General features: G+C 37.6%; 1 protein-coding gene across 2 annotated transcripts in view; it reads left to right on the top strand.

The window, feature by feature from the left end:
• Nucleotides 1-7,412: 7,412 nt before the first annotated feature.
• LOC133640616 (SERTA domain-containing protein 4-like) overlaps nt 7,413-19,815 on the top strand; it is a 54,818-nt gene continuing 42,415 nt past the window's right edge. The window contains exon 1 of one of the 2 annotated variants that reach the window (XM_062034137.1): nt 7,413-7,527. The gene's annotated coding sequence lies outside the window, so the exon portion shown is untranslated. Of the gene's footprint in view, nt 7,528-12,540; nt 13,119-19,815 lie in introns of those variants that run through there. The other variant, XM_062034136.1, reaches the window with a different exon arrangement.

Below are 19,815 nucleotides of genomic sequence, written 5' to 3'. Positions count from 1 at the left end.
ACTAAATCCTTTCAGCAAAAATATGGCAATATCGCGAAATGATCAAGTATGACACATAGAATTGATCTGCTATTCCCGTTTAAATAAGAAAATCTCATTTCAGTAGGCCTTTAATCAATGTTGGGTTCTGACGTTGATTTGACATTGAAATTTGGTCATTTCCCAACCAACAAGTGCATCCAACGTTGGACATCAGCAAATGAAATCTATTTACAAATACAACTATTTTGCGAGGTTGTTTAGAAGTCAGTTTTAATTTAAAGGACATGTACGTATAATCAACGTTGTTTCAATGTCTTGTGCCTGCTGGGTTAGGTCTTTAAGTTTTGGGTGTGGAACAATCTTTCTTTTTTTTTTAAACCATCAAAAAATTACCCTTTTTTATTGGTGTATTTTTAAAAAAAAAAAAAAAGTTTCATATCTATTTTTGTATTATAATGACAAGAACAAGAAACATTTCCGGGCTGTTAATGAATCAGTTATTGCACCCGGTATGTTCTGAACTGCTGCTGATTATTTGACTTCTATGAGTTTTCCTTCAATTCATTTAAGAAGAAGAATTTATGGTGACGATGCAATCCAAGAAAGCCCCGGGTGTAAAGATGACTTGACGCAAAATGAAAGTATGTGAAAGGAAACCAATGACTGGATGCATTAGTCAGTGAAGGTACTGTCACTAAAAGGTAACAACGATGTTATGAATACTGAATTATGTTAGACGACTAGGGATGATGTTTGATAAGGAATTATCGAGTTCGAGCCTATTATCGAATCCTCTTATCGAACCGATTCCTTATCGATTTTCTTATGGAGTCCAGATAGGTTGTTGTATATGGAAAAAACACACAATATTTGGTTTAACAAAAGCTCACTTTTATTATATAATAAAAAAATAAAATCTAATAAATAAATAAATATTGACTGTTACCCACCTAAAAAAATAAAATAAAATAAATAAATATTGACTGTTGTTACCCAAAGTATATTAAGTGGGATTTTTCAGAAAAACAAATATATACAGTAACACAAAAACAAGCTGTCTCTGTGATCACTATAGGTGTATAAATAATAATATAGTGTTAAATAAAATCAGTCCCTTGGGCACAAAACTGAAAATAATACAGCTCTCCAAAAAGTGCACTTCTGCTGCTATTGGAACATAACTGTTTGTTATGATGCTTTGACATTTTTGCACTTTATTTGTTTATTGAAAGAAAATTATATGAAGAGAAAAGTTGTTTGCAAATGTGGTTACGATGCTAATAAATGAAAATTTAAAGCTAAAAAAAGAAATACACTTTATGGAGTTAACATTATTTCTTAATGGGAGAAAAATGTTATGAGCTAGAGAATATAACAACTACACTACCCAGCATGCAACGGGAGTTACGAGCATGCGCGGTCGCCCCGAAAAGTGTTGCATGTTGCCACGCTGTGAAAGTAAACGTCAAGAACTCAGCCAACACGCCTCGTCTGCATTATTTATAATTAGACAGACAACACATCTACAGTGTGATTTTGTAACGTTTACAAGGAAAGAAAAACAAAAGTTAAAAAAGGGAGATATGTTGTACATATATGTATGTGCTGCGGTTGTTTTAAGAAGGTTGCGACAGCTGCCGTAAAGGAGGTGCGTTGCTAGCCTGGTTGCTATGTTTCCGGTGGGTCGTAAAAGTGTTGGTCATGTGTTTTATCCTGCTAAAATCTCTCAGTAAAGTTATTCGATGGATTATAGCTTTTGTTTTGAACTTTATTACACCTTGGAGCGCCTTTTCCCGTCCATTGTTTTCCTGCTTTCGCTATCTGCGCCTAATGACTGAGCTACGTGACGTCATTTATTGTGATGTCCCACGGAGCATTCCTGGTCGGGACGGGATTCGAATAAAGAATCAACTCTTTTCCTTTACTATAGTGGTCTCGATAACGGGTACCGGTTCTCAAAAAGGGATTCGAGTCCGAGGACTCGGTTCTTTTCTTATCAAACAACCGGGAAAACCGGTTTCGAGTATCATCCCTATAGACGACTTCAAAAGGTGAACATGTTGTTGTTGTTAGTGCGATGAAACAATACTCTGTCTTGCACAACCAGTGGGAAAGTTAGTCTCTCACTTTTACTACTCAAATGGACAAATGTAAAGTTGATTTGATATTAATAGCATTATTCATAATTAGGGCTGTCAAACTATTACAATATTTAATTGCGATTAATCGCATGTTTATAGTTCATTAATTAAGTGTACTGTCGACTGATATTTTTTGAGTTATTGGACAATTTGCTTTAATGAAATGTTTTGAAACACGAAACTCCTCAACACAATATGGATATAAACACACTTTTTAAGAGGATTTTAAAAAATGCCTTGGTGTCTTGCCAGAGTTTGTATTTTGTAGGAATACCGAATTTGTATTCCTGCTTTAGGAGCACTTGCAATTTAGAGGAGAGGAGCCACACTTCCATTTTTAGATAGCCGTTTCACACATTAGTAACACAAAATGTAGGATTGTTATGATCAAGTTTTGATTGTCGAATATGTTAGGTCAGTGGTCCACAACCACCGGGCCGCACAAGAAATTTAAAATTTTTTTTTTTTTTTTTAATTAAATCAACATAAAAAGCACAATGTATACATTATATATCAATATAGATCAATACAGTCTGCAGGGATACAGTCCGTAAGCACACATGATTGTATTTCTTTATAAAAAATAAAAATAAAAAAAATAAATAAAAAATATGGTTTAAAAGTGCAATTTCTATCAAGTTTAATTTGTGACCATCGTCATTGCTTCTGTTAAAATGAAAGAAACTTGGCGGTTCTCTAACTTATTCACATGGTCCGACTTTGTTTCTTGTCTTAAGTCTTGTTTAGTTCTGATGCATTCTTCTGTTTGGTGATAGAAACTACCTGTGCCACATACCAGCACTGGTGCCTTACGGTTTCTTACACAGCCCGTGTCCTCAAGTCCTGGTGCACTTGTGCTTGTCAATGTACTTTGTGTCTGTACTTCTGTACGATTTTTGTAATACTCTAACTATTATAAAGAAGATTGAAGAAAACAATGTGGTGGACCAGTTTTTATTAATATGACATGAAGAGAATATGATGAATAATTTTATAAATGTGTGGAAAGAAAATATAAAATTAAATGAACTTTTATTAGTTTATGATCATGATTTATGTTAGGCCAGCAGAGAAGACCTTGCCCACCACTGCCAGTGAATCCTAACCACGGACCAAGCAGTCTTGTTTAATTGTTACCAATTGACTTGATAAACTTAACACTCAAATTTGTTAAAGTTATGGCAAATGTTATCTTATCTTATTCTATTCATCTTGCAATTTTGGTATTCTTACAGCCAGACCTGTGTTTATTTCAGTACCTGACGTAACTGTTACCTTTGAGGTGAATTATACCGTGTACCATTTACTTATATGATTGTGAGCTGGCATGTGTTTGTCTTTGGTCACAGAATCCTTTAGAGGATTATTCTACTAAGGATCAAAAGTGCACGTGTCCATCACAAGCACTCCAGAGAGTGGTTAGCATTTGCCCCCAGGAAATTGGGATTCTACAGGAATGCAGGTTTGGAGTTCAGGAGGAAGTGTAAAGACATTAGCAACATCTGGTAGGAAGCCCTCACAAGTAGGAGTAGAGGAGGTCGCCCGACTCAAACCGATCACAGAAAATAGGTTGACTGGCCAAGCAACAAACTGGGTGTTGTCCAAACTGGCCGGCCCAAAGGCCAGAACAATAAAAAGTAACTGTCTTTGTGTAAAAGGTATTTAAGGACAGTACAAAGGTCCTGAGTAGTCCTGAGTTCAATCCCGGGCTTGGGATATTCCTGTGTGGAGTTTGCATGTTCTCCCCGTGACTGCGTGGGTTCCCTCCGGGTACTCCGGCTTTCTCCCACCTCCAAAGACATGCACCTGGGGATAGGCTCCTCCCACCTCCAAAGACATGCACCTGGGGATAGGTTGATTGGCAACACTAAATGGTCCCCAGTGTGTGAATGTTGTCTGTGTATCTGTGTTGGCTCTGTGATGAGGTGGCGACTTGTCCAGGATGTACCCCGCCTTCCGCCCGAATGCAGCTGAGATAGGCTCCAGCACCCTCCGCGACTCCAAAAGGGACAAGCGGTAGAAAAATGGATGGATGGATGTCCAAGAAGACAGCAGAAGAGTGATTAGGCCCAAACTCTTTCTCCTGGAGCTGCAGTTCCAGTCTGAGGCTCGCTGAAACAAATAAAGCTTTTTGTTGGACGATTCCTCGTTGGCGTCCTCTTGACTCATCACTCATCACACGACCATCAAATATACAACACCTTCCTCAGAGGTTGTCACGTGTCCCAGGTCTGGCTGTGAGAATAACAAAATCGCATCATTTTTTTAAGAACTTATGAACCTCTTTAGATTTATTCTACTGTGGTCCGCAACGGCAAAGGGGGGTGGAAACTGAAGTTAGAAGTGCTGAAAGGAATATTTAATACAAATGTGAGGACGACCTGTAAAACACGAGGAGAGCGGAGCAGAGACCGAAGTCCTGGGGATCCCAGCTGATATCCACTCCAGCTGTAGGACCTGCAAACACGCACAAGAGCGGGAGAGAGAAACTGTGGTCAGACCAGATGCAGGTGTGAAACCTGCCAAGGTGGCCAAGCAGGTCTCCCCTCTGGACCCAGACGAGCATTGATAAAAAAAGGTGATGATATGAATACCGTAACTTGCATACATGTGATGAATTTCTCAGTAATGATTACGTTCAGAAGATCCCCCAGGGAGGTCATGACAGAAAATGCGCGACATTGTTAGATAGATTTAAAGGCCTACTGAAAGCCACTACTAGCGACCACGCAGTCTGATAGTTTATATATCAATGATGAAATCTTAACATTGCAACACATGCCAATACGGCCGGGTTAACTTATAAGGTACAATTTTAAATTTCCCGCTAAACTTCCGGTTGAAAACGTCTATGTATGATGACGTATGCACGTGACGTCAACGGTTGAAGCGGAAGTATTCGGAGCCCATTGAATCCAATAAAAAAGCTCTGTTTTCACTTCAAAATTCCACAGTATTCTGGACATCTGTGTTGGTGAATCTTTTGCAATTTGTTTAATGAACAATGAAGACTGCAAAGAAGAAAGTTGTAGGTGGGATCGGTGTATTAGCGGCTGGCTGCAGCAACACAACCAGGAGGACTTACTTGGATAGCAGACGCTAGCCGACGCTAGCCGCCGACCGCACGGATGATCGGGTGAAGTCCTTCGTCGCGCCGTCGATCGCTGGAACGCAGGTGAGCACGGGTGTTGCTGAGCAGATGAGGGCTGGCTGGCGTAGGTGGAGCGCTAATGTTTTTATCATAGCTCTGTGAGGTCCCGTTGCTAAGTTAGCTTCAATGGCGTCGTTAGCAACAGCATTGTTAATCTTCGCCAAGCTGGTAAGCATTAACTGTGTAGTTACATGTCCAGAGTTTAGTAGTATTGTTGATCTTCTGTCCATCCTTCCTGTCAGGGACTTATTTGTTTTGTTTCTATACGCAGTAAAGCCCGATACTATCACGTTAGCTCAGTAGCTAAAGTGCGTCACCGATGTATTGTCGTGGAGATAAAAGTCACTGTGAATGTCCATTTCGCGTTCTCGACTCTCATTTTCAAGAGGATATAGTATCCCAGGTGGTTTGAAATACTAATCTGTGATCCACAATAGAAAAAGGAGAGAGTGTGGAATCCAATGAACCAGCTTGTACCTAAGTTACGGTCAGAGCGAAAAAAGATACGTCCTGCACTGCACTCTAGTCCTTCACTCTCACGTTCCTCATCCACGAATCTTTCATCCTGGCTCAAAATAATGGGGTAATCGTCGCTTTCTCGGTCCGAATCTCTCTCGCTGCTGGTGTAAACAATGGGGAAATGTGAGGAGTCCTTCCCCTGGTGACGTCACGCTACTTCCGGTAGGAGAAAGCCTTTTTTTTTTTATCAGAGACCAAAAGTTGCGAACTTTATCGTCGATGTTCTCTACTAAATCCTTCCAGCAAAAATATGGCAATATCGCGAAATGATCAAGTATGACACATAGAATGGATCTGCTATCCCCGTTTAAATTTAAAAAAATCTTTTCAGTAGGCCTTTAAGTCTTGTGTTGACCACACTAGGACATGGAGGCTTGCGGCGTGACCCCGCGATGCAGAGACTGAGATGTTTGACGACGGATGACACAATAGACCACAGGTGAGTCAAAAACACAACTCAAACCCAAACAGCAGGGCCGGCCTGTGGCATAGGCCGTATAGGCAAATGCTAAGGGCGCCGTCCATCAGGGGGCGCCACGCCAGTGCCACAAATGTTGGAGAAAAAAAAAAAAAAAGTTGGTACTATTATTTCTAAATACATTATTTATTATTTCTAAATACAAAAAATAATCCCACGTTAATTAAAATGCAAAGTAAAGCCTCATCCCCCCCCCCCCCCCCCCCCCCGCACGGTGCGCCCCCTCCCTTCCCGTATCATGACTCTTTTTGGACGTCACCACATCAAAAAATCAACACAAGATGTCAAAACGGCCAAAACTGTCAGGTGCCCAGGGAAGAAAAAATAGAAAAGAAGAGGAGGAGAAACGAGAAAAAGACAGAGGTAGCAGGGAGGTAACGTTAGCCTACATGAAATTATTTGTCTGTTACAGAAAGTGATAGTAACCTGGCTTTTTAGCATTAAGCTAATGTTACATGATTCGGCAATTGCTAATCAATAAATAGCTAGTTCTGTTTTAACGTCGGGTTAATATTTTGGAGGGGGCTAAATTGTTATGGAAAATAATAATGTAACATTAGGTAATTACAGTACTCCCACCTTACATTCCTCAGGGACATTTGTATTAGATCTTTTAAGCAGGTGTTTTTTGTTGACATTGTTATTGCCTTCTGGTTAGCTAATGTTTGCCCTGCAGGTAATAGTCACTTTTCCACCCCTTTATATATTAGGTATAGTTGTAAGCCTAGTTGTTAAAGTGCACATCATTAATGTTAATTAAGCAATATCACATGAGAGGGAATGCTGTTTTTTAATTTGAGCACTGCTGTGATTCGGTTAAAGATAATCATAACATAACATTCTCATATAATATGTTAATGTGCTTTCTTTAAGTAAAAAAAAAAGGTCAAAGACAAAGCTATTCGGTTTCTTGTGAGTATATACACTTCACTGCCGATGTGGGGGGGGGCGCCACCTAAAATCTTGCCTCGGGCGCCAGATTAGTTAGGGCCAGGCCTGCCAAACAGGATAATAAACCGTCCTGATTGGTAATCAGGGACAGGTGAGCCAGGACCAACAGTGCCTCTGCTGGTTGCAGCCAAGTAGTGCACTCAATCAATCAATTCCACATAATCACCATCATTGCACAATACTTGATTGGCAGCCAGGACACAGGTGAGACCAGCACTCAGAACAGGAAGTGGACTGGGAAGGAAATCCAACCGGACACACAAAGTCCACCTGTCATGAGGAATCAACCAAGTCATGGAGTCCTGGTAATCCATCTTCTTCCTTCTGGGAATACATGTCCGCATAAGGCGGCCTAAAATAGGGGAGTCAAAGTCATTTGAGCTCAGGGGCCGCATGGAGGAGAATATGTACACACAGACTATTCACATCATGGCATTAAAAGTCAAAAAATCAATCAATCAATCAATGTTTACTTACTGTATATAGCCCTAAATCACGAGTGTCTCAAAGGGCTGCACAAGTCACAACAACATCCTCGGCTCAGATCCCACATCAGGGCAAGGAAAAACTCAACCCAGTGGGACAATGAGAAACCTAGGAGGGGACCGCAGATGTGATATGTATAAAATGTTATATATATTATTCATATATTAATGCTCAAATGTCTAGATCAGGGGTGTCCAAAGTGCGGCCCGGGGGCCATTTGTGGCCCGCAGGTCCTTTTTTAACGGCCCCACGGCACATTTTAAAAATACGATTGAAAACAATCAAAAACATGATAAGTGGTATAAAAGAGCAAACGTAACAAGAAAATGTCGCAATGTTTACTCTAATAACACCAAGCTGCCATGCAGGCTGTTTCTTTCTTCAATGTCATTATGAATTATTGACCTATTCAAGGCTCGCATTACGTCACATCTGAGATATTTTGGGGGAAAATGTTGCACATTTTGTGTTTGCCATATAAAAAAACTGAGCTGTTTTTTTTAAAGAAGGGCCTAAAACGAACAAACGAAAAACATAAACAACAATAAAACTTATAATTGACGGATAGATCTGAAGTTGATCTCGAGATTATTGTGTAAAAGTAAACAGTAAAAAAAAAATAGAATTTATTTTTCAACACTATAATTATTTGGATCCCCAATAATTTTTGTGTGATTTGTTTTTAAGTGTCATCGCTCAAAAAATAATAATGAATTAAAATCAATGTTGTTATGAGTTATTGACCTTTTTAAGGCTCCAATTATTATATAATCTCAAATATTCCACTTAAAAATGTTATTGTGTGAAAATATTGCATATTTTGTATTTTTTCCATAAAAAAACAGGGTTGTCTTTGACAAAAATAGCATACAACTTAAATCTTTAAAAGCGTTATATTGACAGATAGACCTAATGTTGATCTAGAGATTTAAAACTTGAATAATAATAAAAATAATAATACTGAATAATGACACATTTTTAATATTTTTTTGACCAAAACCCTTTGGTGTCCCCGGGATCAAGCCTGAGTGGAGGCCTGAATGTATATTTTTTATACATATATTGTATTGGTTTTTAAAATAAAAAAAATATCAAAATGGCCCCCGCTTGCTTTGATTTTTCAGAATGCGGCCCTCAGTGGAAAAAGTTTGGACACCCCTGCTCTAGATCAACCAAATAATGTATCCCTCAATTACAGGCTTGTTTTTATTGTTTTTGATCAATGACAGTTTTAAAGAAAACAACAGTTTGTGTTATTAGAGTCAACACATTTGTTTCATTACCTTCCACCTTTTTGCTCTTTTATTCCACTTTTGTTGTAATATTTCTGAAATGTGCCGCGAGCCTTTAAAAAAAATGTCGCTGCGGGCCACAAGTGGCCCCCGGGGGCCTCACATTGGACACCCCCGGTTTAGTGACTAGACAAACATGCACCGTACAGTTTTATTATGTTTCTGTTGATCGGTGAACATTTTCACCAAACATCTTTTGGCTTTCATTCACTGTCTCAATTTTAGTAAATGGTTAAAAACACTGTTGACTTTATTTGAAAGTTGTTGCATACATTGGTACAATCAATGTCACTGAGGGCCTAACAAAAGTCTGTGTTTTCAGATTATCCCTGAATGCACCACACTGTATTTTACTGTATAAAAGCCACACACCTAATAAAATGTAGGGAAAAAATATGTTTCCGTATATTAGTCGCACCGACTATAAGTTGCAGATACTGTATATACCAGGGGTCACCAACGCGGTGCCCGCGGGCACCAGGTAGCCCGTAAGGACCAGATGAGTAGCCCGCTGGCCTGTTCTAAAAATAGCTCAAATAGCAGCACTTACCAGTGAGCTGCCTCTATTTTTTTAAATTGTATTAATTTACTAGCAAGCTGGTCTCGCTTTGCCCGACATTTTTAATTCTAAGAGAGACAAAACTCAAATAGAATTTGAAAATCCAAGAAAATATTTTAAAGACTTGGTCTTCACTTGTTTAAATAAATTCATTATTTTTTTACTTTGCTTCTTATAACTTTCAGAAAGACAATTTTAGAGAAAAAATACAACCTTAAAAATGATTTTAGGATTTTTAAACACATATACCTTTTTACCTTTTAAATTCCTTCCTCTTCTTTCCTGACAATTTAAATCAATGTTCAAGTAAATGTATTTTTTATTGTAAAGAATAATACATATATTTTAATTTAATTCTTCATTTTAGCTTCTGTTTTTTCGACGAAGAATATTTGTGAAATATTTCTTCAAACTTATTATGATTAAAATTTTAAAAAAAATTATTCTGGCAAATTTAGAAAATCTGTAGAATCAACTTTAAATCTTATTTCAAAGTCTTTTAAATTTCTTAGAAAAATGTTTGTTCTGGAATATCTAGAAGAAATAATGATTTGTCTTTGTTAGAAATATAGCTTGGTCCAATTTGTTATATATTCTAACAAAGTGTAGATTGGATTTTAAGCTATTTAAAACATGTCATCAAAACTCTAAAATTAATCTTAATCAGGAAAAATTACTAATGATGTTCCATAAATTATTTTTTTAAGTTTTTCAAAAAGATTCGAATTAGCTAGTTTTTCTCTTCTTTTTTTCGGTTGAATTTTGAATTTTAAAGAGTCGAAATTGAAGATAAACTATGTTTCAAAATGTAATTGTCATTTTTTTGTGTTTTCTCCTCTTTTAAACCGTTCAATTAAGTGTAAATATCATTAATTAATAATAATAACATAGAGTTTAAGGTACATTGAGCAAATTGGCTATTTCTGGCAATTTATTTAAGTGTGTATCAAACTGGTAGCCCTTCGCATTAATCACTACCCAAGAAGTAGCTCTTGCTTTCAAAAAGGTTGGTGACCCCTGCTGTACACGTTGCGAAATTAATATTTTCGCAGTGGGATTCGGTATAAGTTTATTTACATACCTTAATTGTTTCCAAACGGTGTCTGTTTGACGGCAGTAAAACGGCTGATCAAACAAAACAGAAGTCATGGTCATGGACCCTTAGGCCTGTCGTTTTAGACGTTTTGGTGAATTTACTGAGGAATTTGTGAAACTGAAAACAATGCAAAAAGAATGTCGTTGTATAACACTAACACAGACACTCGCAGACGCGTTAGCGTATTAGCTAATGCTAACGACGCTAGCGTCATAACACTGCGATAGCACACTCCTACAGACATCACACATGGGACACTTTAGTAAGTAAGACTTATTTTAGTTATATTGTAAAACTTACGAACGTTGCTTAGAGTTAAAAATTAATAATCCATACGAGTAGAAACGTTATGAACGACGAGAAGACTGAACGGCACTCTACATTATATATATATATATATATATATATATATATATATATATATATATATATATATATATATATATATATATATATATATACAGTACATATATATATAGTCTATATATATATATATATATATATATATATATATATATATATATATATATATATATATATATATACAGTACATGGTGGTACTTAATGAATACTTAGGTCTACTACACTACTGTATTTAATGTTGTCATTATGGTGGTACTTAATGAATAGTTAGGTCTACTACACTACTGTATTTAATGTTGTCATGATGGTGGTACTTAATGAATACTTAGGTCTACTACACTACTGTATTTAATGTTGTCATTATGGTGGTACTTAATGAATACTTAGGTCTACTACACTACTGTATTTAATGTTGTCATTATGGTGGTACTTAATGATTACTTAGGTCTACTACACTACTGTATTTAATGTTGTCATTATGGTGGTACTTAATGAATACTTAGGTCTACTACACTACTGTATTTAATGATGTCACTATGGTGGTACTTAATGAATACTTAGGTCTACTACACTACTGTATTTAATGTTGTCATTATGGTGGTACTTAATGAATACTTAGGTCTACTACACTACTGTATTTAATGATGTCATTATGGTGGTACTTAATGAATACTTAGGTCTACTACACTACTGTATTTAATGTTGTCATTATGGTGGTACTTAATGAATACTTAGGTCTACTACACTACTGTATTTAATGTTGTCATTATGGTGGTACTTAATGAATACTTAGGTCTACTACACTACTGTATTTAATGTTGTCATTATGGTGGTACTTAATGAATACTTAGGTCTACTACACTACTGTATTTAATGTTGTCATTATGGTGGTACTTAATGAATACTTAGGTCTACTACACTACTGTATTTAATGTTGTCATTATGGTGGTACTTAATGAATACTTAGGTCTACTACACTACTGTATTTAATGTTGTCATTATGGTGGTACTTAATGAATACTTAGGTCTACTACACTACTGTATTTAATGTTGTCATTATGGTGGTACTTAATGAATACTTAGGTCTACTACACTACTGTATTTAATGTTGTCATTATGGTGGTACTTAATGAATACTTAGGTCTACTACACTACTGTATTTAATGTTGTCATTATGGTGGTACTTAATGAATACTTAGGTCTACTACACTACTGTATTTTAATGTTTTCACCTGACCCTGTGGAACGTGTTCACAATTTAAAAAAAATAAAATAAAATAAATAATTGGTACTTTAACTTGTTAACTTTTAAATCCATGTCGTGCAAAATAGTACGTGAAACAAAAGTAAAAAATTAATTTAACTTGTTGAAATCCTTAGCGTTTTTGCGGTGACTTTTTGTTGCGTAACAATTTAACAGTGTAGGGAATAAGCGGTAGAAAATGGATGGATGGATGGATAAATACATCAAATCAAGAACAAGTTCTCATCATCCTAGTATCGATCCAACACTGATGTTCCCCGGATGTCAACACTATCGCTATTTGTCTCCATCCGCCGCCTCTCTAATACTCGACAAACCGATACCGCTTGTAAAGTTTGGCCTTGCAACGTCACGTCAATAAGAAATACATTTTGTTAATACATCTTTTTTTGGGAGTAGTTCCGAGTTCACGGTGAAGGTTGCCGGAATTCCGAGCCGTCCTTGAACGCCTCAGCAGTACTTGACTGGAGGGATGTGTTATTTTGTCTTTCTTCTGCCCAAATTCACGCCATGAACGCTCCGTCGTCCTGACGGCACCGCCGCTCACACTCCTTCTTCCACCGGGAGAGGATAGAAACTCCGTGTTGTCACCCAGGAGAGGCTAGAAAGAAGGACCGGTGACATGTTTACGTGTTCGCCGAGGACAACAGTGTCGTAGTTCCCGCGTGTGAGGATGCTCTCGGCGGTTCGAGTGTAGTAGCCACTATAGTGACTCTATTACCACTCAACCTATTTCATTTTTATTTTTTATTAACTTACATTTGTTTGTAATTGTTGCACTTTTGGATTTGGAGCGACGTCCCCAAGGAAGGCAAAGACGAGGTCCATCGGCGAAAGTAAGGTTGCCTTATTTACTAATTGTATGCACATTTGGGCGTGTGACGTCATCACTTCCGGGTAGTTTGTTGTCCAGTTGACATAAAAAGCCCACTAAATGCAATGTACATTAATTATTAGGTCTTTTTTTTGCTTTATGGACAATATGTCCTGTAAAGTATGGCTTATTTGAAGTATTTACCTTTACTTTGTGCACTTCTGAGTCACCTGTGACAGCTTGATTGATGAACGATTAATAACAATCAGTGGCACAACATTATTTATTTCTCTCTTTTTAATTGTCATGATGCATTTGTCTCCATTTTGTGCTTTTAAGAGCGCCCAACGATATCTATGGAAGACTTCAATTGCTTGGATGGCCACCAATGTCATTTTAAGATAGCGTTGGGTCAGCTTTGAGTGGTGATACCACCCCAAAAGGGACATTCTATAGCAGGGCTCACCAACCTTTTTGAAAGCAAGAGCTACTTCTTGGGTAGTGATTAATGCAAAGGGCTACCAGTTTGATACACACTTCAATAAATTGCCAGAAATAGCCAATTTGCTCAATTTACCTTAAACTCTATGTTATTATTAATAATTAATGATATTTACACTTAATTGAACGGTTTAAAAGAGGAGAAAACACGAAAAAAATGACAATTACGTTTTGAAACATAGTTTATCTTCAATTTCGACTCTTTAAAATTCAAAATTCAACCGAAAAAAAGAAGAGAAAAACTAGCTAATTTGAATCTTTTTGAAAAAATTAAAAAAATAATTTATGGAACAGCATTAGTAATTTTTCCTGATTAAGATTAATTTTAGAATTTTGATGACATGGTTTAAATAGGTTAAAATCCAATCTCCACTTTGTTAGAATAAATAACAAATTGGACCAAGCTATATTTCTAACAAAGACAAATCATTATTTCTTCTAGATTTTCCAGAACAAAAATTTTAAAAGAATTTCAAAAGACTTTGAAATAAGATTTAAATTTGATCCTACAGATTTTCTAGATTTGAATTTTAATCATAATAAGTTTGAAGAAATATTTCACAAATATTCTTCGTCGAAAAACAGAAGCTAAAATGAAGAATTAAATTAAAATATATTTATTATTCTTTACAATAAAAATTTTTTTTTTACTTGAACATTGATTTAAATTGTCAGGAAAGAAGAGGAAGGAATTTAAAAGGTAAAAAGGTATATGTGTTTAAAAATCCTAAAATCATTTTTAGGTTGTATTTTTTCTCTAAAATTGTCTTTCTGAAAGTTATAAGAAGCAAAGTAAAAAAAAAAAAGAATTTATTTAAACAAGTGAAGACCAAGTCTTTAAAATATTTTCTTGGATTTTCAAATTCTATTTGAGTTTTGTCTCTCTTAGAATTAAAAATTTCGGGCAAAGCGAGACCAGCTTGCTAGTAAATAAATACAATTTAAAAAATATTTGAGCTATTTTTAGAACAGGCCAGCGGGCTACTCATCTGGTCCTTACGGGCTACCTGGTGCCCGCGGGCACCGCGTTGGTGACCCCTGTTCTATAGTAATATACAGAGGTGGGTAGAGTAGCCAGAAATTGTACTCGAGTAAGAGTACTGTTACTTTAGAGATTTATTACTCAAATAAAAGTAAGGAGTAGTCACCCAAATATTTACTTGAGTAAAAGTAAAAAGGATGTTGTGAAAAAACTACTCAAGTACTGAGTAACTGATGAGTAACCTGTTCGTTTAATGATGACGGCACCAAATAATGCACAAAAACATAAAAACAGCAATGAGCAAATTCAGAGCCAGGAATATCTCTTAAGCAACTAAAACAATAATATATATAAAATAATAATACATTAAAATAAAAAAAAATTAAGGCAAATTGAGCCACAATAACTTAACAGCACCATAGGCTCAGTAAGCAGAGATTACAAAGGAAAATAACAAGTTAGCCTTTACGCAAACCATAAACTGATAGGTGTGGGCTGCACCTGAGAACACACTGGTGTGTGTGTGTGTGTGTGTGTGTGTGTGTGTGTGTGTGTGTGTGTGTGTGTGTGTGTGTGTGTGTGTGTGTGTGTGTGTGTGTGTGTGTGTGTGTGTGTGTGTGTGTGTGTGTGTGTGTGTGTGTGTGTGTGTGTGTGTGTGTGTGTGTGTGTGTGTGTGTGTGTGTGTGTGTGTGTGTGCGTGCGTGCGTGCGTGTTTGCGTGTTTGCGTGCGTGCGTGTGTTAATAAATGTCCCCACACGATGTACATTTGACAGTGATTCATAGCAGGGAAGCTAACATCCGCCTACGGTGACAGCCAAAATATCTACTAACGTTAATCATGTGACCGCCTGGCTCTGTTTGATTGGTGAAACGGAGTCAAACGTCACCAGTGACTGCATGTGATTGGTGAAACGCAGGCATGCCATAGATCCTACTTTGAAGGTCTGTCTGACAAACCAGAACAAACAAAGCGTGCATAAACAGATCGATAAAAATCTTTAAAAAATTTTTAATCTGGTGCACCTAATGTAGGGAATCATTCTGGTTGTGCTTGCCGATCTTGAAGCTATTTTATTGGGTACGTGGTGTAATGATAAGTGTGACCAGCAGATGGCAGTCACACATAAGATATGCGTGTAGACTGCAATGTGATGGCAGTCACACATAAGAGATATGTGTAGACTGTAATACGACTCAAGTAAACAACACCCAAACTTGAAATGTTCCATTGACAATATAGAACATTACACACGGCGGTAAAAAAATGGTCAACATGTTTTAGTACGACTGTGGTATGCTATGCAGTCGCACCGCTTGAAGGATTGTCAGAGCATTACCATAGTCAGGCGTACTGTGCTTCAACATGCAGTATTATTATGGTTAGAGATGTCCGATAATGGCTTTTTTGCCGATATTCCGATATTGTCCAACTCTTAATTACCGGTTCCGATATCAAACGATACTGATATATACAGTGGTGGAATTAACACATTATTATGCCTAAATTTGTTGTGATGCCCCGCTGGATGCATTAAATAATGTAACAAGGTTTTCCAAAATAAATCAGCTCAAGTCATGGAAAAAAATGCCAACATGGCACTGCCATATTTATTATTGAAGTCACAAAGTGCATTATTTTTTTAAACATGCCTCAAAACAGCAGCTTGGAATTTGGGACATGCTCTCCCTGAGAGAGCATGAGGAGGTTGTGGTGGGAGGGGTTGAGGGGGGTTGGGGTGGGGGGGTGGGGGTAGGAAGGGGTGTGTATTTTAGCGTCCCGGAAGAGTTAGTGCTGCAAGGGGTTCTGGGTATTTGTTCTGTTGTGTTTATGTTGTGTTACGGTGCGGATGTTCTCCCGAAATATGTTTGTCATTCTTGTTTGGTGTGGGTTCACAGTGTGGCACATATTTGTAACAGTGTTAAACTTGTTTATACGGCTACCCTCAGTGTGACCTGTATGGCTGTTGACCAAGTATGAGTTGCATTCACTTGTGTGTGTGTGAAAAGCCGTAGATATTATGTGACTGGGCCGGCACGCAAAGGCAGTGCCTTTAAGGTTTATTGGCGCTCTGTACTTCTCCCTACGTCCGTGTACACAGCGGCCTTTTAAAAAGTCATACATTTTACTTTTTGAAACTGATACCGATCATTTTGAAACCGATACCGATAATTTACGATATTACATTTTAAAGCATTTATCGGCCGGTAATATTGGCAGTCCGATATTATCGGACATCTCTAATTATGGTGTCTGTATAAGGACCCCAAAATGGCACCTATTAGCAGACATATTATCTGGGGTTTTGTTTCGCAATATTATGCAAAAGCAACTTTTCTTACCTTCTGGTACCGGCTGATCTGTATTTGGGATCTGCACAAGTCCTGAAAATGTGCGCACGTCCGCCTTTGTAGTCGATAATCTTCTTCTTTTCTCTATCTTCTTGTAATGGGACACTCATCCTGTTGCCATTTCTAATATAAAGTAGTGTAAAGTTCTTACTTATATCTGTCAGTAAACTCACCATGAAAGCACTAAAACATACCGGTATAGTGAGTTGACATTATTCACCCAAGGAACTTTAGTTATTCGAGAGTTCCGGTCGGACGCTTTTTCACGGGACACATTTCGGGCGTTGTTGTTGCAGTAGTGAGCCACGGATGAGGAGATGCTGCTCCGTTATTGATGGAAGTAAAGTCTGAATGTCATTAAAACAGTTAGCGCCATCTTTTGACACTTCTTCCACTCCCGTTCTTGCATGCTACAACAAAGATGACGGGGAGAAGACGCTGTCCAAGTGGAGGCACGTAAATAAGACCGCCCACAATACGGCGCACCCGGAAGCGACTGTCAGAAAGCGGCTTGAAGATGATGTGTAAAACATCATCTATGCAACAATTTGAGCAAAGAACCACCATTACATGTTATGTAGACCACAAGGAAGTCTTTTACATTTAGAAAATAATCATAATAATATGACTCCTTTAATGCGCCTTAATCCGGTGCGCCTTATATATGAAAAAATATTAAAAATAGACCATTCATTGGCAGTGCGCCTTATAATCCCGTGCGCCCTATGGTCCAGAAAACACAGTACATATGCCGGGTCAAATTATTAATTATTTATTATTGGTCGACTTCAAAGTAATGCACTTTCCGGTACACTTTCCTAAATTTTGATTCGCCGAAAGTTTTATCGATCACAAATACTGCATTTATTTTCTTCTGTGTTATTTTTTTAAATTAATTAACGTTCATGACAACCTTTTTCCAAAACACAATATAGAATGTGAGATACAGCAGGATAATGCATACATGTATCATTTGTTTTCAAAACGCTTACAAAAAAGTGGGACCCCAAAAATTTACTGTGGGACCCCATTTTTATGACTTGATGGGGTCCCTGTGAAAGTTTGACACCTACCTTGTTTACTTCCGTGACAACCTCCTTAAAGTTTTGTTAGATCCACTATGGACTGGACTCTCACACTATTATGTTAGATCCACTATGGACTGGACTCTCACTATTATGTTAGATCCACTATGGACTGGACTCTCACTATTATGTTAGATCCACTATGGACTGGACTCTCACACTATTATGTTAGATCCACTATGTACTGGACTCTCACACTATTATGTTAGATCCACTTGGACTGGACTCTCACTATTATGTTAGATCCACTATGGACTGGACTCACACTATTATGTTAGATCCACTATGGACTGGACTCTCACACTATTATGTTAGATCCACTATGGACTGGACTCTCACACTATTATGTTAGATCCACTTGGACTGGACTCTCACTATTATGTTAGATCCACTATGGACTGGACTTTCACTATTATGTTAGATCCACTATGGACTGGACTCTCTCACTATTATGTTAGATCCACTATGGACTGGACTCTCACACTATTATGTTAGATCCACTATGGACTGGACTCTCACACTATTATGTTAGATCCACTTGGACTGGACTCTCACTATTATGTTAGATCCACTATGGACTGGACTCACACTATTATGTTAGATCCACTATGGACTGGACTCTCACACTATTATGTTAGATCCACTATGGACTGGACTCTCACACTATTATGTTAGATCCACTATGGACTGGACTCTCACACTATTATGTTAGATCCACTTGGACTGGACTCTCACAATTATGTTAGATCCACTATGGACTGGACTCTCACACTATTATGTTAGATCCACTAAGGACTGGACTCTCACTATATTATGTTCGATCCACTATGGACTGGACTCTCACAATTATGTTAGATCCACTATGGACTCTCACTATTATGTTAGATCCACTATGGACTGGACTCTCACACTATTATGTTAGATCCACTATGGACTGGACTCTCACACTATTATGTTAGATCCACTTGGACTGGACTCTCACAATTATGTTAGATCCACTATGGACTGGACTCTCACACTATTATGTTAGATCCACTAAGGACTGGACTCTCACTATATTATGTTCGATCCACTATGGACTGGACTCTCACAATTATGTTAGATCCACTATGGACTCTCACTATTATGTTAGATCCACTATGGACTGGACTCTCACACTATTATGTTAGATCCACTATGGACTGGACTCTCACACTATTATGTTAGATCCACTTGGACTGGACTCTCACAATTATGTTAGATCCACTATGGACTGGACTCTCACACTATTATGTTAGATCCACTAAGGACTGGACTCTCACTATATTATGTTCGATCCACTATGGACTGGACTCTCACAATTATGTTAGATCCACTATGGACTCTCACTATTATGTTAAATCCACTATGGACTGGGCTCTCACTATTATGTTAGATCCACTATGGACTGGACTCTCACACTATTACGTTAGATCCACTTGGACTGGACTCTCACACTTTTACGTTAGATCCACTATGCACTGGACTCTCACAATACTATGTTAGATCCACTATGGACTGGACTCTCACAATTATGTTAGATCCACTATGGACTGTACTCTCACAATACTATGTTAGATCCACTATGGACTGGACTCTCACAATATATGTTAGATCCACTATGGACTGGACTCTCACAATTATGTTAGATCCACTATGGACTGGACTCTCACACTATTACGTTAGATCCACCAAGGACTGGACTCTCACAATATTATGTTCGATCCATTATGGACTGGACTCTCACAATTATGTTAGATCCACTGTGGACTGGACTCTCACTA

This window comes from Entelurus aequoreus, linkage group LG23 (genome assembly GCF_033978785.1).
Source record: "Entelurus aequoreus isolate RoL-2023_Sb linkage group LG23, RoL_Eaeq_v1.1, whole genome shotgun sequence".
In the NCBI taxonomy this organism is placed as follows: domain Eukaryota; kingdom Metazoa; phylum Chordata; class Actinopteri; order Syngnathiformes; family Syngnathidae; genus Entelurus; species Entelurus aequoreus.
Note: the sequence above shows the minus strand (reverse complement) of the source record. Positions and strands in the feature narration are given on the sequence as shown.